Source organism: Centrocercus urophasianus, unplaced genomic scaffold, assembly GCF_019232065.1.
Source record: "Centrocercus urophasianus isolate 14NV4802_14NV808 unplaced genomic scaffold, USGS_Curo_1.0 seq_11, whole genome shotgun sequence".
NCBI classification, from domain to species: Eukaryota; Metazoa; Chordata; class Aves; order Galliformes; family Phasianidae; genus Centrocercus; species Centrocercus urophasianus.
In genome coordinates, this window is record NW_024884253.1 from 64,893,556 (window position 1) to 64,921,149 (window position 27,594).

Consider the following 27,594-nt stretch of genomic DNA (forward strand, 5'->3'; position numbering starts at 1 on the left):
GTATTACTGATATTATTTTATATAAGAGGAGCATAACTGTCAAAGAAAGCATCAGAGAAAGGCAAGCCTAAGAGAGAGGCTAGTTTGGGCAATATAGTATTCTGTGAAGAGTAGCATTCAATTCACAGCCCAGTATTGAAAATCCTATCGACACATACAGCTCGGCATTCTTAGCTTTATATCCAATGGATAAAGACATAATAATTCTCTCATTCAGTTGATGAAAAGTGCACTGTGTATGTCTGAATCTGCTTATTCAAACCTTTGAAAAGTCTTGAGTTTCGAAACTCCTCTGATTTCAATTCTTATAACTTTGAGGTTAAATTGTAGCTTGATGACATTTATGATAAATAGAGCCCCAGGTCTTCCCCAGGTCACCTTGTAGAGAATTCACAACAATGAAAATGAATCATACTTAAAAAATACATTTTAAAAGTCTAACTGAAGATGAAAGTTCTTCTTCTGAGGTCACTGCACTTGTACAGTACGTGATATAGAACTTCCCACCCTCCATTCAAGTGAAACACATGTAAATGATTCATGGAACAGCATGTGATCTTTGATACAATACAAGGCTTTAACTCTGTTACAAAGTACTTTTTTATGCATTATACAAAAATCTCATCTGTTTTTTCAATTTGTGTTTGATGTGATATAATCACTTTTCACAATGACAACAGCAGTATTAGAAATTTTCTTAGGGGCATATTCAGAAATTATATGAAAGAAGAGTTTCCAGATCTAGAAGGCTCTTGGAAGAAAAAGTCATTAAATTATAGGCCCAAATGTTCACAGTATTTGGTGCATTTGTATTTGCATATCAAACCAGAAACAGCTGGAACTAATTTGCAAGGGTACTGAGCACCTATAATTTCAGCTACAGGCAAACTGCTCAAAGCTGGCAAACTGAAAATCTGGCTTGGAATGCCTGTGACTATTATCATCTGATCTTTTTGTTGGTCTTGTGTGACCAGCAGTGAGTCTGCAAAATTTTCAGAACCATTCTGTAATGTCCTATTAGCATGTTATCTGGTTTTCCTTGGTGACTGAAGGCAAAGAACATGTCATGCTTTCCAGGTAGAGCTGCAGCCCTACTCTTCGTGTGCTCTTGAGTTATGCTCAGTGTATCTGAGAAAAGCGTAGAAATGGTAATGATTTTGTACTGCGGTTTCAGCAGCTGGTTCTGGAAACAGGTGAGAACTAATCCAGCCTTGTGGTCCTGTGCAGCAGCAGGATAATCTTTTTCTGGTTGGTGGAGTTGCAGATGCTGGGCAACACTTGCATTTCCTTTCTCTCCCCATTCAGCCCCAGGAAAGCTGCACACCCAGTGATTTCAGCATCGGGATGTGCAACTTCTCCAATTGCACGTTAAAGGTAACATGTCTGGGTAACCTCTACAAATGAAGTAGTAGTGGATATAGAGCGCTAATTATCCAAAACACAAATCCAAGATTCTACTGATGTTTTTCCCCAGGTGTGTGTTGCTTTTTAATCTAGCATATGTAGTGTGTATAAACATCTAGGGATACATTAGCCCCCTTGGTTTTTCAGGGATGGATTTGAATTGTAGCTGTATGTCTGTGGAGTAATGAATGCACAATGTTTCTATCATAGCTGTAATGTTGTGGCTCTTCAAAAAAAAGCAATTTCAGTGTGTCTTGGGTGCTTAGGTGCATTGTCTTAAAAAAAAGAAAATGGTGCACTTCTGCCTCGGAGAAGAGATGCTCATTTTTTTTTTTTTTTTTTGCTAGGCTGACTGTCTGTATATCTGTTTCCACCAGAGTAAAATACATTTTGTGCATCAGCAAGCCTTTCAACATCAAGACCTGCGATTTTCCACATTTTTCAATTAGTATGTACTATCCTCTCTTGTTGCAAATCCTTATGTTTAGATACTCAGGAAGACGTTCAGAATGAGCACTGCATTTTTATTTTTTAACGCTTTCAAAAAATGTATATACATTTTTGGGGTGTGTGTGTGTGTTGGGCAGGGGGGAGGGAGGGGGGGAGGATTAATGGTGCATCAATGATGGTTTGGTCAGCAAAAATAATAAAAATTTCTTTAATAAAACATGTCTGGGAAAGGAAATTATCTCAGATTTCACAAGAAGTTTCATTAGAGCATTAAAATTGAGCAGATTTTCAGGCAATTCTTAAGGACTGTCACTGTCACCTAGCAATGAAATTCCCTTTGGCTAGCTGGATGATGATTTGACTCTTTCCTCAGAAAATTAAAATTAAATGAGAAAAGAAAAGCTACAAGATTTAGCAGGAAAATATAATGTTCAGTACATCCAGGAGGATGAATTTTTAAATCCTGATCTGCATAATTGGAAAGAATAAAATATTACTGTCCCTCTGCCAGAATCTATTTAAATAGCCTTATTTTAAGTCAGCACAGAAAATATATTAGGTCTTTCATACCTAAAGTATCCACCGTAAAGTGCTAGCAGCTCTGTTGATGAGAGTCCAAGAGGAAGATGATAAAGGTGTTCAAACCTGTATGACACTTTATGACTTAATGCACTTTCACTGTTAATGACAAATTTTCATAGGACCTAGTGTTCAGTAAATGTGCAGACAACATATGTCAGTTAATCTATCTATCATTATGCTATAGTATTCAAAACAGAACTGGGGCTTTCTTGGCTAAAATAGCATCAGGACTCCTATTATGACTCTTCATCAATAAAAAAACCACGCTATTATATGCTATTATCCTACTACCTATTGCATCTGCCAAATAGCTATTTTAGTCAAATTTTTTTTGTAAGTCTAGTCTTATGGCTATAACTTATATTCCCAACCTGTAGTTAATATCTAGTGAATCTGTCAACTGCTTGTAAAAGATCCTGAAAGGAGCTAAGAAAAAATTATTTTATGCTAAAAATAACTAATGAGTGGGAAATTCTGAAGAGGAGATGGCGGCTGGATAAAATCACAGAATATTTCAAGTTGGAAGAGACCTACAGGGGATGAGTCCATCTCCTGAATATACCGTACGAGTCTGTAAACTCTGATCATTAACCTTCTGAATTAAAATTCATTGACAGTGCCTACAAATGGTTTAGTGTATTTTACATGTTGCATGGAAATAATAGCAACATTAATAAATCCAATAAACAAAAAAATCTGTAACTGGTGCAATGTAGCCAATCTTTATTGATTTTAATGTGATCATTCTGATTAACATAAGCTGCTTCCAGCATTTAGTCTCTTCTTATGCCAGGAAAGGTTTTCAATTGTACAAGCCAGATGTGTTTGGTTTTGGACTCAGACCCTAAGCTGTTCATCAAAAGGGGATCATTATTTTTACATAATTGCTCAGATGGCTGTAAGCATAGCACCACAATAAAGAACCTAAAACTGCTGTAGGATTTTTCAGACTTAACTGTTCAGTGGATATTTTACTTCTCAAACATTTCTTGTCTGTGTTCTTAAATTTACTTAGAATATAAACCCACATTTAATGCTATGACCCCCAAAGACCCCAGATGAATCTAGCTATAGTAGTACTTAAATGCCATAGAACTGTTGGAATTTCTCAAGGCTGCCTTCTGTGAAAGTCTCAGAAACACCAAAGTTTTGGCAGTGAACTATTCATTAGTGTGCCTATGAAGCATCCTCTGATTAGTTGCTTTCCCTATTGGAAAAAGGAAGTTGCACCTTCCTATTGTGAGTGTCCAGACAGAAAGATACGCTCTGCAATTGGCACAGTTATTTTACTTTTATTATGCTGATATTCTGACAGTATAAAATATACTGAAAGCATGTCCAGACTCTCCTCTTGTAACTATACCAATGTGTTGACAAAATGATTAAGACATTTTAGTCTAGAGAGAAGAAAGAGTGAACAAGAGTGAATAAATGCATGTATCCAGATTTATGATGGAACAAAAGCAAGTAAGTTCTTTCCTACTGCAAGGCTTGTAGATGGAGGGCTGATGTAAACAAAAATGAACATCAACAGCCACATATTTAGTGACCTTCATTTAATCTGAAGAAGTGTAGGCATGAGAATGGAAGAGGAAAGAAGCTGAAGAAGAAGAAATGCAGAAAGAAAAGCCTTAGAGAGGTTTGAATCCACTCTCATACTTCCATAGATGTCTTCAATTTATCAGGCCAATCAAACAAGTGCCCAGAATGAAGACAGTTCAGGAGTTTAGAAGCACTCTGAACACTAGAATTTCTTAAAATAAGCTTCTGACGAAGAGGAAATGTTAAAGGCAAAGTTTGCAGTTTCTTTGTGTGTGATGTACACTTGATTAAAGCAGTGAAAGTAGAAAAACAAAGAAAAAAACAAAAAAATATCTTGGTCTGTTGTCCAGAAGAAGCTGAACAGTCTTTCAAACTATGTTTAATCACCATCCCTTTTCTTATCAATCAAGTTTCTTAGTGCTCCCACCAACAAAACAGATGAGGATGGAACAGTAAAGTGTATTGATTTAAAAATTGGAAGTCGTCAGGGCTGCTTACAGCTAAGAGATGAACTAATATAAAAATCTTCACATCAGCTATTGAACCTGTGCACTAAAGGCTGAAGTGAATATAAAAAGGATGAAAATGCTGCTCTTGGTTTTTCTTGGTTCATGCTTCCATACAATTGTACTGCATTTTCAGATTATGTACACACCTGTAGCTGGAATAGGATGTGGAAGTCTGTATTTATTTATACTTCAACAAAGAAAACTGTTTCTTGAATTCTACTGCAGTAATGTCATGGCTTCAGGAGCCATTCCAAGAATCCGGGAGAAATTATGCTAGATTTGAGTAGTGCATTGTAGAAGGAAGAAGAAATGGAGCTACAGCCTAGTGCCAATGCAGAACATTTTCATTGGCTGCGGTACGTAGAAGGCACTTTAAAAACTTTTCAGGTGGTAGTCTGGAAACAGCCATGCTGAAAGAATTGATAGGATAAAAAAGGAGATAGTATTCTTTTTCCAAAAAAAACGTGGCAAGTCTAAGTAGCTGCAAGAAAAGAACTTAAGAGATAATTTATATATAACTGTTCTAATTTTATTACATTTCTGCAAGAGCACTAAACTTTATCTATAAAAACAGTCTTTTATAAAGTTCATCTGTAAAGATCGTCATAGCTGTTTTAATTGAACTTTTAATTATGCTGCATATATAATTGAAAATGTTTCCACTTTGAATATGTGTTGAGAAGTGTCTCTTTGCCCATGTAAAGAGACCAAATTGGCATTTGCTTCCTATCTCCTTCAGAGCATTCAGATAAGGATAATTGCATTAGTTCCTGTCTAAATGATGTTTCAGACTGAAGCCCTAGGGCCAAAATACTGGGTCTTAATTGGCTGCACTACCTAGTCTATTCATGTAGACAAATTAAATTAATTACAATATTTTGAAAATGCTTCAGCAACAACTTTTAATCATAAAACAAGAAAAAAGCCCCCGGAATTCCACTGAAACATAGATGTAGGCTGTTTTTTGGAGAGTCATCTATGGAACTTGATACAAAATATTGCTTTTAAAAATCAGAAGGGAGGGGAAAATAGTTCTTCTTTATTATTCTTGGATGAGTTTGCTACTAGAAATGCCTGTTTCACGCTGCTTTGAACATCAGATTTCTGCATCATGATCACTGTAATGTACTATATTTTCCTACAGCCCAACTAATTAGCCTATTCATAATCCAAGTGTCTTGTGGTTGTAATAATCTGCACCTGCACACTTGACCACTCGTTTGACATGATAGCTCTAAAATATGCAAAATAAATGTAGTTCACACTGCTGATTACTTCTATGAGCTTAGGTTTTACCAGGCATGTGGAACAGAGAACAGCAAGCCTTCATCTGTACGTAGAAGTCTCATCAAATTGTTTTTGTTTGTTTGTTTTTCTTGGATAAGGGATTTTTCTGAAATAATGCTATAGCACATACATTCTGCTTAGGCTGAAGATCTTTTTAAACCAAGAAATCATGTTTTGATCAAAATTAAAATTTCTATATCGGTCTCCAGTTTGTTAAAACAAAACAAAAAAAAAAACCCTCTTCATCCTTTTGTAAATCTTATTTTACTAAACATAAACATGCTTTTAAAATTATTTTTAAAATTACATTATATATTTTTAATACATATACCAATGTGGGACATTGTTAGTCTGATTTCTAATGGAAGCTAAATTCATATAATCTCGCCACATACATGTGAAGTCTTGAGTCACCCTCCCATATTAATCTGTTGGTACACTTCTACCAAATCTGGCAGCTGGAAAGAAACACCAGTAACAGTAAATTTTCTATGAGATTTAAAAGATGGATGAGAATGGTCATATACCACGCAATTTTAAAAGTAAATAAATTGTATAAATGACAACACAAAATCTACAACCAACAATCATAATATCATTGACATCAGCACCAATGAAACACAAGACCTAAGCCTACGTGTTTCACTGTTTTTTTCAGGTTAGGGAAATTCTTGCTTTGGTATCCTGACAGATGAACACATGCATTAAAAGATTGATGACAAGTGGCTATCAATGCCAAAAGTCATGTATTTCTCACAAAAGGTCTAAAAAATGAGGCAAAAAATATTTCCTGATTTGGTTTGTCCCAGAAAATTATTCTTTTTACTGGCTTATCATAAAATATAATGCACCGAGGAGAAGGAAAAAAACAGGGCAGCTCAGGAGAGATGTGAAATTTGGTTAAGTTGGTAGATATAAGCATTCTGAAAAAGTAGTGGAAGCCTAAGTTACAGCTCTCTTATAGCATTTCTAGTCAAGATACAAGACTTTCAGAGGAGGACTCATCTTAGTATTATGACAGATACAGAAAAGTGAAGCAGAAACAATGTTTTCTTTAACTACAGTTCCTTTAGAAGACATAAGTATATCAAGCTAAGCCTGAACAGAAAAGTTTCAAATTAAAAAAGAAAAAAACATGAAATATTTATTGTCATAGCTTCATTCTCTTTTCATTTTCAGGTATATGGTACTACGTATGTAAGCAAGCACCATATGAAGAGTTTCAGGCCACTTATCCTTTAATTACACTCACCACCAAGTGCATCATTCTCCCCTTTAGGTTAACCTACTCACTAATGATCAAGACTGGGGACTTCAGAATAGTTCCATCAAAATAATTCTTATTGTAATGAAAGAAATTCACAGAGCTAGCTTAACGTTTATGGCTTTCATTTCCAGCAGTAACTGCAATGGATGTCTCCCAGTAGTGTCTCCCAGCAATGTGTAACTAATCAGTTTTATAACCACTACAGTATATTCTTAATGGCTTTACGAAGTAGCCTTCCTATTCTGCAATTATTGCAGAGGCTTAAGATTAAGCTCCCCTCTATTGTAAAGCATTTGTATTTCAGTTGGCTAAAAATCATTGGTCAGATTGGCAAAATTCTCAGGAGAGAACCTAACTACATCCCATAAAAGTACACACAAATGGTCCTCTCACCCCCAGAAACGTCTCTCACCATCCTCACAATGAGGAATGGGCTGCAATGAAACCACTGGTACAATCTTTTCCACACATGATCATAAGTCAGAGGCAGATCAGTTCAATGTTTATTAATTTAATCAAACATAACTGAGCCCAAACAGACTCATTATGTTCTTTCACTTATTATAAATACATAGATTTAAAAGAATGTGTGTATCTTAGTCTGAACTTCTCTTATCAGCAGTGTTTTTGGATGTGCAATTTAGCACTTGACAGATAGCTTACAGCACAATATATTTAATGTGTTCAACCTAGAAACTGTATCAATTCTATACAATTTTCTTTAAAAACTGTGCAACATTTTGAGAGATCTGACTAGTATTTTTTATTTTGTGCACACACATTACAGATTTTGAGAAAAACTTTAAATAGACTCATATTTTAAATAAGTACATAAAAGTTGCAATTATAATTGGAATGAGGTTCATCTCACGGAATTTCACTTGTTTAACAGTTAAGCCTCTAATCTAATGCAGTTATTTCTCTGAAACAAATAAAGATAGAAATGAATATTTTTCATTCTTCTTTTTCAAACATATTTTAACTAGGAGTTTGCATGTCACTAACAGAATAGGGCTTAACTTTTGGGCAGTGAAAGAAATAATATGAATTTCACTTGTTATTTAGTCAAAACAGACTGGCTATAAAACAGTCTTAGACTAAAACAAAGAAATTAGGAGTCTAACCAGAAGTAAATGTGAGGAAACACTATATGTTATGTTTGGTAAGAAAGAGAACACAAACATTTCCAAAAACAGCACTTTTTTTTTACTAGAATTATAGGATGCACTTCAAATTTTAGTTACAAAAATATAGCAGTATTGTTTATAATATAAACACATTTAATGCAGACTTCTGAAAAGATCTCATTCATGCATGTAGCATTTGCCAAATCTTGTGAAATGAATGGAGACACTCCAAATCTTAAAGGAATGACTGTAAAGTGGATGATAGTAGCTCTGATTCTACACTATTCCTTCATCTTGACATTAACAGTTCAGTTAGGTCTGAGGTTTTTATCACTTCTCTTTTGGTATTTGATTTAGTTTAAGATTTATTTTTCCTCTTAAAAAAGCAGCTTCTAAGATCTTTTGATCATCTAAAAATGTCAGAACTTATCATTTTAAGAGGTAGATTTCCATCTTCTTGGCTGTAAAGAGACCTTCAAAATGAGCAAACTTGAAGGTGGGAAATGAAAGGCAAATACATGAAACCCACTGTTATCTTTAAAACCTCACCACTTTTATTCCAGTCTTCCAGTATTGAGATGCCTTCAGCCGTGGTTCAGATGTTTGTGTGTTAACTGTAGCAGCAAGCAAAACATTCAAAGTACAACCTCATTTTGTTACAGTGGAATAAGAAAAGTATCACTGTACATATTGGAGAGCTTATTCCTAAATTGCTGGAGTGGCTTAGCCCAGCAAGTCTCTTCAGAAAGGTGGGATCTGCATCTCTTCAGGGAGGAATTAAGCTTTGTTTCCTACATTCTGAAATCAGCTGACTCCGCCAGCTGATTGACTAAATAAAAGTGAGTTATTACCATCACTGTAGCGTTCACTTTGCAGTTTGTGTAAGATCATTCTAACATACCTATGTCTTCACTTATTTAGGTTTCACTGACTTAGGATTTGTGCAGCTTACTCAGGGCTGTAAGCCAGATTCCAAAAAAAAAGAGGACTGCAACACAGAGCTGAAGACTCTTCTTAGATCTTGACTTCAGTAATCTTTTCATCCAAAATTTTGAAACAGATAAAATCAGTGCTTATTTGAGCTTGCAGTGGTGTGTTAACTGGAATAGACAAAATCTGGGCTTACATTCAACTATAAAATTATTCAAAGGGCTTTGAAGCTGCCATTTGTTTGGGTTGAAAGGCATTTAAAAATGAACTGCATTCTCTTGATAATAAGTTCCTTGAAAAATTTCCAAACCTTATTTTGTGTCAGCCAGACTGATATTTTAGCACAACATAACATTTTTAAAATATTTCTACTTGCTATATCAAATGAGCCTGGAAGTTTAAAATTAAAATAATGGGAAAACAGTGAAGAGGTATGCTAGAGGAACCACTAAGAAACAACAGCTTGTCTCTTATTGCCTCCCAACCTCTCAACATCATGCACATTTTAAAAAGCCCTTTTCATTTCACAAAGAATTTCTTGCAAAGATCATTCACTTTTTCTGACCAATCCAAAAGAAAATAAAGTTTCTCAACCAGAAGAGGGAGCATCAGAACCCTCGGAATCTGAACTCTCCATCAAATCAAGCATGGAGTAGGGGAAGGAAGAAAGGCTACAATGGGAGAAAAAAAGTAAACAAACAAAAACGAGTGGAAAATATAACGAAGAACAAAAGCAAGGCACTCTTACCCTCAGCAAAACACAACCACTTACCCCCCACTCCCAGCAAACTCAGTGTAAAAAGGCAAAAGAAAAACCAAATACAGAATGAACATAAATGCTAATCAAGCAAATACACATTGTTATAAACAGATATATTATGATATTTATATATAACAAAATACTCTGTGCAGCCCAGTACAAAAGTGTACTCAAAAGATATGCTGTAGTATATTATGTATATATATATAATGATATAATGTAGACAAGTTGAAAATGTAGCACATGATTAAGCAGAATTGATGCTACTGGGAACATGTTTCTAATGGAACCAAAAAGGAGCCACTTTAATTGTCTTTATCTCTGAAATGCAAAGAGGCACTAACTAGTTGTAAAATAGCGAGTATATTTTCTATATTTTCTACTTTTCCTCTTCTTTTTTTTTTTTTTTTTTTTTTTTGCACTTTCAAGAAATGGGCATGGTGTAGGGGTCATTGGCTTCTGTAATACAAAAACCAAAGCATAATACTGCAATAACTAAGATAGCTAAAGATTTGTGGAGTGAGATAACATCTGGCTGCTGTACGAACAACAGTAAAACACACAGCAAAATTTAGAGAATTATTAATTTACCTTTCATTGCCACACTCCTGAGTATTAAACAACACGTAGAAAATAAAGCACAATTACCTACAAGAAATACACTGTATATTCTGGAAAGGGAAATTCACAAAATGTTGATTTAACACTGCAGAGCAGCACAAACTCTAAATTCTGTAATAAGCACTCTCTCACCTGTGAAAATCCAAAAGTAGAACTATCCCAATAGAACATATGTTCTTCAAAGAAAAAGCCAGCTGCAGGCTTCACAGCTATAGCTGTATTCATCTTATTGGACTTCTGTTTTCCTAATTGAAGTCTTGACATACAGCTGTTCAAAACAGTGAAATGCATTAGGAAATACAAAGCATATATTCAAGAGAAAAAAATCAGAGTACTTGCTATTCAATAAATTATTTGTTCCCAAGAGAACAATTTTTTTATTAAATCAATGAGAAATAAATAAAACTCCAAATACTTTCCACAATGATAATATAAACAGTATGAAATATGAAAGATTAACTGTGGTCTCAATCTAATGATCAACTATACATGATTGCAACTGAGTATCAACATTCATTAAATTATCTTCTTTGAACTGGTAAGGTTATTCATATATGAAACTACTCATTTGTGTTTCTAACAGCAGACTATATTCCTTGTCTACATTAAGTTCATAATGAAGTTGTTTGACCTAGCCTCCCAGAGTATTTGGTCTAATACTAACAAAAAAGTAATAAATTTTAGAATTGCATATTAATAGGTAAATGAAATAGGATATGTCTTTGTCATAAAATTATATGAAGAACAAATACTTACTGGTAAGTAGGTAGTATTTAATATTCACTGTGCTGTTTTCTTTTAATGAGGATGAGTGTAGGTGATCAATGGGATCATAGAGAAGTATTCAGCTGCTGCATTATAAATCAAAAGCAAAGGCTCCTTCTGTTTTCATTCTGCAGAAGAGGTGGCAAAATATATTTCTTGAGTTGGGAATAACTTTGTAATGGTATTGAGATGCATAGCTAACTTTAGCACTCTTGTGAATATAATTCCTAAGCTATAAGCTAAGTCTTTGCATAGCAGAAAAACATGAATAAGATGTCATTCTTGCCTTTAACCTTTTAAAGGAGAAGAACACAGCAGACATTAGTAACTGGTAGCGATATTGCCTCTGTTCATTTAATTGTTCCAGTCATTAAAATATGGAGAGGTGCAAGAGCAGTTAAAAGTTATAATCTAGCCATGTGTGTGCTCCTAATTGAACAGAGGATATGTCTATAATAGCTATCGATCAATTTGTATGTGAAGTAATGATGTCAGTTTTATACTGACAGCGGGTATAATGTGGTGGTAATGGAATGACCTTTCAGTTATGAGTGATTCAAGAATTAACTTCTTCAGCCTTAAATCAGATTTTCACTGAGCAAATTAAGTGCAGATTGCCTTCCTAAGTATCTGAAAGCTCTATAGCAATACCAAGAACTAAGGACCGAAAGATTTTGGTATCTCCGAGATGATTACTATACTTCCTGAGATGACAAGGATATGAGAAGAAAGACAGGCTAATTACACTATGATTCTTTCCTAAACTAGCTAATACTCAAAAAACTGAATAACATTAGTAAAACTGAACAGAAACACGTATCAAAATATAGATCTGTGAAAAAGCTGAGTTCTTTTATATTTTATTGTAGTGCAACATCTTTGATATTTACTCTTCTCTCCATAAACCATGGTTTTGACTCCAAATTATTTCAAATCAATAAACTTTTGGTCAAATCTAATGTGTTATTTTCAAAAAGAAGATTCTAAAACTGATATGTTCTGTTTGAATTTAAGAATAAGTAATTAATAATAAAACAGAGATACATGGCAAACCTGGACTTCAAGAAAATTGCTAGAGACATTCCATACCTAGTGTGAATACTACATGTCATCTGTAAAAACAGAAAAAAGAAAACAAAAATCCAAGACAAGAAATTCAATTCATAAAAGTGCAGTTCTTCAATTCATGCTTTCATTGTTACTTAAACATTGCGGTATGGGATGTTATGGAGTCATTCCGAAGTCAAAAAAACCCTGCAAATCCAAAGACTGTCTAGCTGTTCCAGGTATGCCTGTACTTAACAACCCTTTCAGTAAAGAAGTTTTTCCTGATATCCAAAACTTCCCCTGGCTCATCTTAAAGCCATTTCCTGTCAACAGTCACATCTCTGCTTCTTGTTTATCAAGATAATCTTGCCACTTCTTGAGAGAATATGGAGAAAAAGAGCTACTGTTCATTGAAAGTAAGAATCATTTTACAACACTCCCCCTAATCTTTCTATGTCATTATGGTAGCTATATATGGCAACCAGGAAAATTGTCATGCTCTACCTCCATTTTTAGTACAGTATAGGAGGACAGATGATAATCTCAGTATCGGTTCATGTCTCTGAACTGCTCTCTTTATTCTTGCTCACTATGAGCAATGTAAGTATATAATTATATACAATCTATTAAAAGTCCTATCTGCACATCAGAAATCCCAAAGCATCATTAATTGGAGTGAACAGAGCATCTGGTTTCTTGTGATCTCACAACTTCAGTGTATAGGATATTTAATTAAAATAAATGCCCTCCCTTCCTCTCTCATAGGGGAATTAGCTCATTAAATTTTTAAGAAGTGAGAATCAGTCCTCCAGCAAACATTAACATTTGGGAAAGAGCAGGAGAATGAGTGGGTAAAACAACTTATCTTCTGTATGTTTTGCATTTGTCCATTCATGCTGGACAGTGCTTCTACTGCACATTCGTATTAACCTTGAGGTAGGATTCTTTGAGGTCCTCTTTAAAACAAAGTTGTTTTACAATTCCTTCTTTTTTCTTCAATCTGATGTCACAGTTCTTTTGGATTTCATATATACCACATAACTACCACACAATTCTGCCTCTCTTAGTAATTATGTCCCTAATTAGTGCTAGTAACTTGATAAACTCACACTGTCACTCACTAGTCCTTGAGTACACTACTGCTCTACATCATGACGTGGGCAAGCCCTCTCACTTGTGGTGTCTGCACACATGTAGTATCACAGCTATACATGATGTGAGTTCTCTGAATGCTTACTAATATGTGTGGTTTTAACATGGCTAGATGAAGGTGATGTATGTTATAATTTTATCAGGTACACTGCTATTTGTGTGAACTGTATGTGCCCATTTGTGCCAGCTTCTTTTTAAGTTAACAACCCAGGGTATTATCCTTCTTTCCTGAATGCCAGGACCTAAGCTTATACCAGAATAATGAGGAATTGCACAGTTTGAAGATTTGACCATGAATGGCAGAAGCAGGGCCAGATTGTTTCTCAAGTTTCCACATAGTTCTGGTTAGCCAAGCATAATAGCCCATATCCAGCTTGCTGTCATTCAAAACACTGTAAAGTTAAACATATGACTTGTCACCGCTTTCTGTTTCCATCTCACTGAGCCATGTATTAAACAGGCATGCACAAGATCAGTTTGCCTTTGCTGATATCAAATAAATCTGAAAACAGTGTTCAGGTAAAAGAGATCTAATCCAGTCTGGAGTGCAATGGCGTCAAAAGTTTTTGATCACTTTTGATTACACTTATAAGAACATGATACAAACTCTGTATCACTTTCCCTCAGATTTGATACACTAACACAAGTGTAGTTAGACATTATTTTTATGAAGGCTTCCATGAAATGTTAAGTGCTAGGAATTGCCAAATCTGGTAGCCTCATGGAGGCAAGGTTGCCACAATGACTAGGGAAGGAAAACTTCCCCCTGTACTCTGCGCTGATGAGGCCCAACCTCAAATACTGTGTTCAGTCTGGGGTACCTCCATACAGAAAGAACATCAAAGTGCTGGAGCAGGTCCAAAGAAGGGCAACAAGGCTTGTGAAAGCTTGGAGAATATGCACTACGAGGAGCAACAGAAGGAATGGGGACTGTTTTGTCTGGGGAAGAGGAGGCTGAGGGGAGACCTTATTGCTCTCTTCCAATACCTGAAAGGTGATTGCAGCGAGAGCGAGTCTGGTCTTTTCTCACTGATGATAGGTGACAAGACCAGGGGAAATGGCCTCAAGTTGTGCCACTGGAGGTTGGATATAAGGAAACACTTCTTTACTGAAAAGGTTGATAAGAACTGGAATAGGCTCTCCAGAGAAGTGGTTGAGTCACCATCCCTGGATGTGTTTAAAAACTGTTAGCATGCGCTGCTCCGGGACATGATTTAGCAGAGGGTTGTTAGGTTAGTATGGTTAGATCATGGTAGGACTCCATGATCTTTAAGGTCTTTTCCAATCTCAGAAATTCTATTATTCTATGATTCTAAGTCCATGACCCAGGTGCACAGGTGCCAGGTGGTCTAGCTGTGATGCAAATAACATTAATAAAGTTATTCGTTCCCAAGAAAGTCTTTGAGCACTAGTTTCATTCTAGAACTGAAGCCACCTTTCACATAGGTCAAATTCAGAATTGTAATATGATCATCATCTTCATAACAATATTTCTGAGTGTAAAAAATATTGCAAACCACTCCTGCCTGCACAGTACTTCTGTTTCCATTTTGATGCCACAAAGGCAGTTTTCTGCCCACTCTCTGCCCTCTGACTTCTTCTCTTGTAACTCCACAATTTTCCCTGCCCCAAAGTGTTACACTTTGTAGGACAGAAACTTTAAGCCATATGCAAAATTTTTTCCCTCTTCAGATTGTTTATTATGCTTTATAGGTTTAGCATTCTATCTCTATATCAAAGGAATATATGCTCTTGTATATTTATTTCTATTTTTTGTAGTCAAATGGCTATCCAAAAAAGGGATGTGTGAAGGATTCTAGAACTATTTTTTTTATGTGAAGCAACCAACAAGACTAATTGTGTAGAGCCAGTACAGACATCTGATACTTACTGACTGCTATGTATAAAAGTACATTATATACCTAGGAAATTAAATGCCTTCAAGCTCTTCTAAGACTCAAAGAGTTCATTTGTTAGTTTATTTGTGTCTATAGAAAAATGAATGCAGAAAATATGTTCAATCTGTCTCACGGGACAGCAGAATATGTAGCTGGATTTCTTTATTTCATTTATTTTTTATTACAAATACATACAAACCAAACACCATGTCTGAATGTTCCTGGTGTTGTATTTATAATGTGTCAAACTAAAACCCCATCCTGTGTTCAATATATACAAATTTTATAAACTGTCTCATCTTTCATATCTTCTTATATCTCATTCTAGCTCTCCAGGTTGTGCCATTTTGTTGCATATTATTATTATACAGAGCTCAGCCACCAAAGCTGTGCTGATAGGAAAAAGATGTCAGTGCTAACTATCAGTCATTACACTTATAGCTTGTTTTTCCCCTTCTCTCTTTGGGAAGTGTTTAATCAAGGAAAAACGGGAAAAAGAAGACAAGAAGAACTACAATGGTGGCAACAATGTGCAAGGTCAAAAAACAGTGCAGATGTGTGTTTTGACTTGTGATGATCCACCAGGAGGATCATATTTTTCAGTTTTTGAATAGTGCTTTCTGTATAGTGTACTTACTAAAAGTCTTTGAAATTAAAGATCAATGCTGTTCTTGAACGAAATTTTAAATCTCTAACTGCAAGTCTTTAAAACTGCGTGCTGTAAGCCTGGTCAATCTGAAGAGCTAACTGAGCCAAATTTTTCACCCAGAGGATTGTGACTTTCAATGAATCAATACTATTTCTCTTGAGAAGGTTATAATTCAGGCTCAGTAACCCAGTGGTCTTACTCTTTCCTGACTGCAACACCAGCCTAAACAAGCCCAAATGCTGCTGTCAATTACTAACCAGATTCACCTTGCATGTTAGAAATCTTTTCAATTGTTCTTTTACAGTACACTAATAATAATAATAATAATAAAGTTGAATTTATATGAAATACTGAGCAAGAGAATGTATTTGGCATATTTTCAGTTTATGCTTTCAAAGATACAGAACTGCTGTGAGCAAGCTTATGAATTTGATGCTAAGAAATTAAGATAAAAAAAAGAAAACATTTCTAATGAACATGTCATACAAAAATCAAATCATATACAACACAAATACCATACAGATACAAGATAGTATCTGACTTCCTACATATACTACATGCTATTATTGCTCTAGGGAAAACAAAAAAAAAAAGTTGTGAACTAGAATTGATGTTCTGAAGGCTTTGGACTGGAAAGTGCAACATAAGTACTACTAGTTGTGATGATTAATAGCATTTCAAAGATAAGTAAAGTATTGTGTTACATTTTCCATTTGAATTTACATTCAACATAAAGAGTTGAAAACTATCATTTTAAAATGAAATACGGAGATTTCTATTGGATATCAAACCAAGATAAGTGATTCTCGCTCATGCATCCTCTCAAGCCATCAATAGTATTTTATGTTATAGAGACTCTACTCTCAGCATCATCTATAGCAGGTACTTACAAGCTAATATTACGATCAATTAAGGAAAATGAATTAAAATATATGACATGTGACACTGGTAGCATTCTGGTTAGAACGCATAGCTAGTCATAGAGTGACACACAGAGTTAGCTAGGGAATTAATTCCATTTAGGTATATTCTTATAACTCTACTACTTTCTCAATTCAGTGTCTTATAGCTTGTACAAGACCAATCAGGCATACTGTAGTTATTACCAATGGACAATGAAAGAGTAAATTTCAATGGCCATACTTCAGTAGATATGCTGTAACAGTATCATAGAATCATAGAATCATAGACTCTCTAATGTTGGAAAAGACCTCAAAGATCCCAGTCCTACCACCAATATTTCCCCACTAAACAACATCTAAACATTTCTTGAACACTTCCAGGGACAATGACTCCACCACCTCCCTGGGCAGGCTTTTCTATCACCTGACCACTCTTTCAGAGGATTTTTTCCTAATGTCCAATTCAGATCTCTCCTGCAGCAACTTGAGGCCATTCCTTCTAGTCCTATCACTTACATGGGAGAAGAGGCCGACTCCCAGTTCACCATTACCTCCTTTCTGAGAGTTGTAGAAAGCAATAAAGTCTCCCCTGAGCCTCCTGCTGACTAATCAATCACAGTTCCCTCAACTGCTCCTTGTAAGACCTGTGCTCCAGACCTCACATGGAACATGGAGACAGTAGGAGATTGTCTTTAGTATTAATACTTCTGCAGTTGCTGCAGAAAGTATTTCCTTGGTTGCAGGCACAGTAAATGATTCTGTACCACAGGCACAGTAAATGATGCTGTACCATAATCAGTTGACTACTTACCTTCTGAGTCCTTTACCTCCTTCAGGTAATTAAGCACCAAGTGTCACCACAAAATCAAGTAACACTGATTCCTTTCAGAGAAAATGTTCCTTTATTTATAGCAGAGGAAAACAAAAAGAGAATCTCTTTTAGCTTATCACTAGTGAAAATTTGCAGGTGCTGCTCTCACAGTCACCTGCAAAACTCTCAAAATAACCTCTGTAGAATTATAAGTTCTGCCTTGTTTCTGTTGGACATTCAGCAGCTGATTTTCTCTTGCCTTTTATTTAATTATAGAGTAAGCTGTATGACACCATTTTCTTTAGTTACAGCCCTAGGCTTGTTACTATTTTAAGTAGAATGAGTATTAAAATACTCAGCTCATTTTTCACGTAAATTTCCATGATCTACTTATAGAAACTATGTTGAACTTCAGAAAATTACTTCATATGTCCTTCTCCTAATTAATAATTTTGATATCTTTTTGTCTTATAAATTTCAGACTCCATTGGTAGTATCTTAGTTTATTTGTATATTTTGGAATGTATTACTTATATTATAGAGGATTAAAACATAATTTATTACATCAGAAGGGAAGTCCATCACACAGACTATTTCTTATTTGGTAGCAGTAAATAGTAGACACTTACAGACGACATTCAAAACAGAGCAGGTAGGGTTCCATTATGGGTGTTGGGTGCAAATAATTCCTAAGTCATAGGCCATGTTCTCATTATTATGGCTTTGTACAGGGTACATCATTTAACTGGAAATCAATATTAAATCTTGATATCTTTTATACCATTAGAAATCTATTTCATTTTTTCCCCATTTCATATTTTATCTATCAGATAATTTACCTCCCAAGTCTTCTGTTTTCTTTCACATTAATCTGACTTCACTCCAAACATTTAATTTATTGCTATAATTTCTTCAGATGACAGTACCATCTTCTGATCTTAGTATTGTTTTTCTTTGCTAAGGGAGTATACATAAGGTTCTTTTTGTTGGCTTTGCACAGGAAAACTACTGAAACAGCTATCCATCACTGACAGCTGTCTGATATGTTCTAAATAAAGCTTGCTTTGGGTATACCAATGCCTCATTTATGCTGCAAAGGCAGTCAAATGATATACAGCATCTTCTAGGAGTTTCATTACAGTATCCATTCCTAATTAACTGTGTACAAATCTATCTCTGCCTCAAAAATTGATTACAATCAGTGAAAACTGTTCCTGCCTTACCCAGAAACCTTTACATAATCAGCATATGCCTTTTGTATGAGCCTTCTTTTTACAGTAATAGAGTGAAATTGGAATAATGCATAGAGTGTTTGTATGTAGCACTGTATTCAATATTGGGTTTATTAAGTCTCGTTCAGCTTGAGAAGTGGTCCTGCTGAAACAGATTCTGAATTGTCTGTTGGTGGTGGTATTTCTTTTTTTTTCTACATTCTACATTTTTTTTCTACATTCTACAAAGTCTAGGATTTCCTTGTGGTCACAGTAGACAATTCTCCAGCTGCAGAATTCTAAAGTTCATTTTCTGTATTTTGTGCTCTGCTGCTGGTTTTCAAACATTTCATCTTATCCTACATGCTAATGTTGTCACATTAGATAATTCAGAGGTGCTACTGAGTAATGTATTGTAGCCCAAAATAACTGCAGAGCTGAGAGGAAACATTCCTTTAAGCTAGTAAACAAAGGAAGAGGTGAGCACAATAAGGTAATCAGGGCCTCATTTCCAATGTGAAGCTTTTCTGATGCATTCCTGGTGTCCAATTTGCCTGTACAGTTTGTCACTAATTCTTACTCTAAACAAAGATTCGTCAAATTGACTACTTCCCATATTGGACTCCAAGATAGAATCTAGAATAAGCGTGGATGTGAAAGTAATCTCTGTTCCCTTGCTGCCTTCACTTCTCCACTATCCGAAAGAGAAACTGAGGATGTACTAGAAGCCCTCGCACAGATAAATCTTCTCCTGTATTTCCCTGCAAATGTACCATAATGAGTAAATGACTAGCACTGTGAAAACCACCTCCCCAGTGGCAGGAGAACGCAGGATGGGCATCTCTGTTTTCTGCTTTTAGCATCGAGGTACACAGATAAATACTGATTCCATTTTATATTCAAGCAGACACATTCAGGATTTGATCAATCTGTACACTGCCAGCATCCCTGAGCTTCATTAGCTTCAGACATGGAGAAAAATCCTGTCTCTGAAACACATAGCATTTGTCATGGTACAGAAAAGTGATTATGCACATGCACTGTATGGTTGAGAGAGCACTAAAAAATTTTCTCCTCCTGATACACTAAACCATGCAGAAAGAAGCTTGTGAAGGAAAAAGGAGATTGGTTTTTATTCCATATTGTGTCTACTTTCATTGTATCCCTTTGAGATAATGAATTTGTTTTGGAACATGCTTTCGACTGTTCCTTTTCCTTCTTGATAAGTGGAGCTACTCAGTATTGTGAAGAATCCCTTAGGAATGAATCCTTCTGACACACTCAGATACTTTTCACAGAACGTTAAAGCATAAAACAAATGCAAATAAAAAAAGCACATCTACACTGAGTTGCAGCTTAAGGTTGAAGAAATATGCAAAGTGGCACATAGAGCTCTTTATCGGATGGACTGTGATGAAATTGCTTGGGAAAATTAAAGTTTAGGAATATCATAACTACTTCAGAATAATACGTAGTAACTGAATAGCCTTATCCCTACCCATCAAAGAAAGACATTAAGAAAGACATCATTGCAGGTTTCATCTTTCTCTCAGCCTTTGGTTGGTTTGTTATTTGGTTTGCTTTTTTTGTTGTTTTGGTTTTATTTCAGTAATCTGCTGGCATTTAATTGCTATGAAGGCTATTTCATTAAAGATAAAATAAAATTTCAGCTAGGACTTTTGTATTCTGATCTTTTCTTGTACTGGGTTGAAGTATAACTAGTTTCCCATTTTCCCTATTTCATTCCTCAAGAGTTTTTTGTTGTAAATTCCTGTTCCTATCTGTTCCTAATTTTGATGAAATTCGCCATGCTGGGCATTGGGGTCTGCCTAAAATCCTCTTGAATGGTTTAAATTTTTAATTGATTTACTTGCAAAGTCCAGTTATCTGTAGCAGAGAGAGAATTATACATGTGCTATTCTGAATGTAGATAATAGAAAGTGTAGTAGAAATAAATGTCTGAAAATGTTTCTGCAGGATGAGAAATTTCAGATATGTCTCAGCTGACCTGTTAACCACTGAGATATTTGGTTGGCTGATAGACTTCAGCAGCTTTGCATAGATCCCTTCCTCACTGCTACACCCTGTACTGCCGCTTGCGTCTAGAGTTGGAAGGTGTGGAGCAAGGGACTTGTTCAACCTAGCATCACTAGAAATTAGACAATGGATATTATGTCAACAGAATACTTCTATTATTAAAATTCTGACAGTGTAATATAAAGGCATCTAACAAGGATAGAAGGAAATGACATGTCAATTATCAGTTATTAACCATGTTTGTGATGGAAGTCTTTTTAGAGCATATCACAGGCAATGGGGATGCATGCAATTGTTTCCATATAATAGGAATTCTCTTCTGTGAAATTCTATGTTGCCAAAAAATATAAAAAGACAAGTAGTCCAAGCTGAATAAAGCATGTGCCATGAAATCTGAAAGAATTTAAACTCACATATAAACATTTAGGAGTAACTTTTCATAATTTCTGAAAATGTATTGCAAAAATTTCTGATTTTTTTTTCAACTTGAAAATTTGGCATAACTATTTAAATATCTGCTGTTCTTCATTTCCTTGACAGTAATTATGCACGTCAGTGAAATTACACAAATAAAGAAAAAAAAAAACAAATTTAAAAAAGAACCATAGAAGTTAACAACACACAGTACCATAGTATTTATGTATAGTAAAAGAAAGGAGTATACTGGCAGACAGAAAGCAAAATTGGGACAAGCAGCTCACGGAAAATATATTTGGCTTATTTACAATAATTCTTTGTACAACATCGCATTATTTGAAAGTAAGCAGTCCATGCCATCTTCCCTTATTCTTTCTTCTACCAGCAATAATGTGGGTTTTTTTGTTTGTTTTATATTTTTTTAAAGAAAAATTAGTTGTGTTTACTTTTAACTTAGCATCATTATTCTAATACATTTCTAAAAGGGAAACAAAAATGTTTGAAAATTGTAAGATCAGAAGACAATTGTGACTAAAGTGTTATTCATTTGTTTTTCTTATCTTTCTTATGTTATCCTACGGAATAAATTTTATTTGTGTCTCAAAGCAGTGTGTGTTTGAGGCCTAGGCTTTTGTTGTCCCTGATTTGGTAGTAATGCATCTCTAATAACAGATAGGAGGAGGAAAAGTTAATCATCAGAAAAAAATTGATTACTTTTGGGATGTTATTGAAAACTGTACAATAAGAAAAGCAAAGCTTCCATAGAAGGTGTGTGGCATTTCCTATTCCAACTGATAGAGGGCACTGTGCTTTGGTAGAAGTTTCAAGTGAGATGCTTCCTGATGCAAAATTATTTTCTTGTTTTTTTGTTTTTTTTTTTTTTTTTCTCAGGCATACATTAGTTCATGGAAAAAAACCTGCTTACTGCACTGACCCATCATTCTTTAATTTTCCTTTTGCATGGGCCTCTAAAATCATGATTAGAAAAACAGGTTCATTAGTGTTCTATTTGTTCATTTCTTTCAACATGCATACTCTGTGTAAGTAGTATCCTTCATTATTTTCTGGTGTTATTGTGCAACAACAGTATTATACAGTAGACAATTTGGGGACAATATCAGCTATAAAACATTGCAAGTACAGGCCAATGATATAACTGCTTCAAGCTACCTAAATCATTCAGTCACTCACTTTTTTATTTTATTTTTTCCTACAGAATAACAAAATAGAGATGTCTGCAGAAATTTAATGGAAACAGTTATTGATTCCAACTTGGGGTATTCTATGATTCTATGATTATGTGGCAGCCCAAGGAACTACCAATGTGCCAGCCTCACCTTTGTGCTGGGGTAGATTGTGAAACAGATCTTCCTGAAAATTGGCTAAGGCACATGTAAGATGCAGGGGGATAATATGAGACAACCAGGATGACTTCATCAAGGGCAAGCCCTGCTTCACACACCTATTGGCTTTTATGATAGCATAACTGCATCAGTGAAGAGTGAAGGGAAGAGCCACTGATGTTGTCTATCTGGACTTCAGTAATGCCTTTGCTATGATTTACCCAGAACATTCTTCTCTCCAGACTGGAAATATACGGATTTGATGACTCTTCAATGGACAAGGAACTGGTTGCAAGATCATACCCAGAGAATTGTAGTAAATATCTCAATGTCTGGATATGACAAGTCGTGTCCCTCAGGGTTCACTGCTGGGACCAGTGTTCTTTAACATCTTCATCAGTTACATCAACAGAGGGACTGAGTGCACCCTCTGTAAATTTGCAGATGACACCAAGCAGTGTGTTCTGGTTGACACACATGAGGGATGGAATGTCATCCAGAGAGACCTGGACATGCTCAAGCAGAGTGCCCCAGAGAACCTGATGAGGTTCAACAAATACAAATGCAGTGTCTTGCACCTGTGTCATGGCAACCCTCACCATAAATACTAGCTGGAAAATTAAAGAATAGAGCACAGCCCCAACAAAAAGGAGTTGGGGGCACTGGTGGATGGCAAGCTGAATGTGAGCCAGCACTCTGCCCTCACAGACCAGAAAGCCAACTGTATCCTGAGCTGCATCAAAAGAAGTGTGGCCAGCAGGATGATGGAGGTGATCCTGCCTCTTCACTCTGTGCTGGTGAGGTCTCACTGCATCAAGATGTGTAGACCTCAGTACATGAGAGACATAGACTGTTGGAGTGCATGCAGATGATACAAGGGATCTGTGAGGACAGCCTGAGAGAGTTGAAGTTGTTCAGCCTGGAGAAGAGAATGCTCTGAGGTGACCTGATAGTGGTCTTTTAGTGTCTAAGGGGGATTATAAGAAAGAAGTGGAGAGAGACTCTTTGGCAGGGTCTGTTGTGACAGGACAAGGAGAAATGTTTTCAAACTAAAAGTGGAAAAAATTAGATTGGTTAGAGGAAGAAGTTTTTTATAATAAGGGTGGTAAGGCCCTTAATAATAAGGTAAGGAACAGGTTGCCCAGATAGATACTGTCTGCCTCATCCTTGGAGGCATTCAAAGTCAAGCTGGACAGGTGTCTGAACAACCTGATCTTGTATGTATATATCTCTTCATTGCAGAGAAGTAGTTGGACTAGATGATATTCAAGGGTCCCTTGTTTTGCAATTGTTTTGGATGTTTGTTGAGTGATAGCTATGCTGCCAGAGCTGTCTCAGGCCACTCAGTGAGGAAGAGCCAGCACTATGACGGCATAACAGCAGGGAGCAAGACTAATTCCTTGTTGTTCTGAGTTGCATGCAGTCTGTGGGTCACAGGTTGGGCATGCATGTTCTGTTATAAGCATTTCAGTAAGCCTTCCTCTGTGTGCAAAGTCTGAACTTCTTTCTTCTGTGAAAGTCTGACAGCTTTCTGGCACTGTATTTTTTTAGATGCATGTCAGAAGTGTGTCATTATGGAAACAAATTCTACATCTCCAGTGGAAATGCCCCTCATTTTATTGCTCAGAAACACCACCTGCTGTCTGCTCCAGCTTGCTCTGAATAATCTCTGAAATTTCCACTGGGTCTAGGGTAGCTTTATATCTTCACAAATCAATTTGCTGAGATTCAGTGCATTTTACTTTGGGCACATTTATCCTATAACAATGACTTCCTGTTGTGAAGCAGAACTAAAGAGAACCATTTGTCTGCGTGCAGTTAAAGCCTTGAACACATACTGCCACCATTCTCATAGACCACAATTGTGAGCAAAACCCATGCTTCACGAACTGTTACTTCTGTTTTTATAGCATAATTTAGAAAAAAATATATATAGTCAGATGCTTCTTCATTTAATGGACTTATTATATTCTACCACCAGCTGCCAAATAATTTGTAGAGATACACTATCTTTTCATGAATATGTCCTATGAGAAAGACAGAAGTAGAAAGGCTGTTTATTAAGAGTACAGCAAAGAAAAACAAACATTGTCTTCTGTAAAGCAATTAAAATACGTTATCTCTCTTGGCTATAGATTAAGTAGCAGAGAAATACAAATAGCATTTTTATTTAACCTCAGGAAAAAGGAAAAGCCTCATTAGTTAATGAAATAGCCTCAATGCAACACCATTCAACTGAATAAATGTTCATCATAGTTCAATGTAAAGACTTTCAACATTCAGATCCTCATCAATGATGGCCATTCAAACATCCTCAAAAATCTAGATGCCCATAGTTCTGATGTAGACCCTGCTCCTTTTCAGGTATTCAAGCATCTTAACTCAAAATTGTGTTCCTTAAGTTATGATTCAGGTACCTATATTTCTTCTGGTAATTCAGCTTTGGCCATTGACACGGCTCTCCATAGGTAGTTCTCTACCTAAATTTCTCTGTAGATGAATTTTATCTTTGCTCTTATGCTTGGGTAACATGACATAACTTGAGGAAAAAAGATGCAGACATTGGTATTTTGTAGAACAGTCTAGTAGCTAGAGCACTTACCAACAATGTAGAACTTAAGAGCTTCTTTTACTGGGCTTAAGGATTTTTTCAGATGAAGAGGGTTGATATATTTGTCCCATTCTCTCTCTTTCTCTCCAAAGTGATCACCAAATCTTGTACACTGCTGACTGGTTTATTCATAATCAGTAACATCTGAATTTCTTTTTCATAAAGTACTATCCACTCAATAGCATGACTACTGTGTGGTAACCACTTGCCATCATACTCTATCAGGCACTGGTCTGACCATCCTTCTATGCTGTAGTGGCCACTGAGCTTGGATTTCCTAAACGCTTGTATACAGGATGTCAAATAAAAAGAAATTTAAGAAATTCTACAAAAACTAGAATATTATTTTTAAAAAATATTTGGAAATAGTAATGACATTTATGCATATAGAAACATAGCTTGATTCCACACAACAAATTCACAGAAAGATTTTCTTAGGAATATCTGTTGGCTAGCATTTTGAGTCTCATGACTGATTTCAAAGTAAAAATTATTGCTGATCACCTCTGGTACCCTGACTCCTCAGGGTGATTGCTGCGAATCTCTTTAAGTTTCTTTTCTTTCTATTATGGAAAAATAAAAAACATGACTTTCAGAGAGTTTTCTCAAAATCTGAACTGCAACACAAATGGTTCAGATTACTACTAAACTCATCTGGTAAATACTGTATTAAAATCACTATGCATTAATGGCAAAAATCGATTACTTATTGATATAAATTACTAACCTATCATGTTTCTAATGTTTCTATTATATCTGTCCTATTCATTTTTCTTTCCCTTTCATTCTTTTTTTACTTCTCAAACATCCCAGAAAGAAAATCTACCAGTGTCTTTTTTTTTTTTTTTTTTTTTTTTTTTTTTTCCCAGGGTAAACCTTATTTTAAATCTTTAAATCTAATAAATTGTGATTTGACTCAATACTCCAAAGCTCCAAAAGAGAGTATGGGTAAATTATTCACTGCAATTGTTCACTACTTTCTAATTATTATATTGTTAAGACATAGTGTGACCTAATAATCTGGTATATTTTTAAACTTTAAATCCCTGCAATCTAATGAAAGTGACATACCATATGATGGAATAATGCTAAAGTTAAATACCTCTTGTGGATCACTTCAGAAATTCAATTTCTCAATTTCAAACTCAGAATAGACAAACATTCACAAAAGCTGTAAGTATGGATTGTACTGAAATTCATGCTATCATACTTTACATTAATATGAGAATGAAAATATGCATGGAAGTTTGCTTTCTTCTCACAGTTATCATCATTTACAGTAGCAAGCAGTGAGCATCTGGATATATTGAGAAGTAACATTTTGACAAAGATTGAATATTCTCCTGCTTGTATATGTTGAATGTTTTCGGGTGTAAATTCATTAAAAAGGTAATTTAAATAAATACAGTAAGCTAGAAAGCAAAATGTATATGAATGTGAAGAAAAATTAAATCACTACATCTGACGTATCAGAAAATAATGAAATGAGGTTTATAGTAGATGTTTCTCCAGCAGAACAATTTGTAAGAATGAAGACTTTTGAGCAGAGAAGATAGTATTTATTTGTGAACTTGGCATAGTAGTTTACGTGCTGAATTTGTTACCAAAATAACTCTCCTAATAGTTTGACATCTTATAATCCCCCTAGTTAAAAAAAAAAAACAAAACAAAACAAAACAAAAAAACAACCACAAAACAAAACAAAAAAACCCAAAACAAACAAACAAAAAAACCCCACCAAGAACACACACAACACAGAACTGAATAAATCTAAAACATTTTGTCAATTCACTGTGTTGCATTATATGCCTTTTCCTTACATGGCTAAATATTTGGAAGCTGCTGACAAAAATGTACCATTTTTAAGTGTCTAAAAGATTTATTACAGATTACATTATTCCTTTCTTTTGCCTTCAAATACAAAGTCAGTTTGAAATGACAGTCATCTTTTCTTCCTCATCTGTGATAGTTTCAACTGATAATTATAGGTGGGAAAAGTATACAAAAATTTTAGTAAAGTTTTGAGTTTATGTTTAACATGTCTATATTTGTAATGCTGTATGATCTATCCTATAATGGAAATAGTCAATCAGACTTATCTGAGACATTTGTTTGTATAATAACAGAATAACTGGGCTGACGAAGATTAAATTTCTTTTTCTCTGTTCAAAAATCAATTTGTAGAGAAGGAAAAATAAGTTTTATTTTGCTTTAAGATTCATAGTGCCTCATGAAAGTGTGTACAAACTCTTAAAAAACTGCTGAAAGTGGC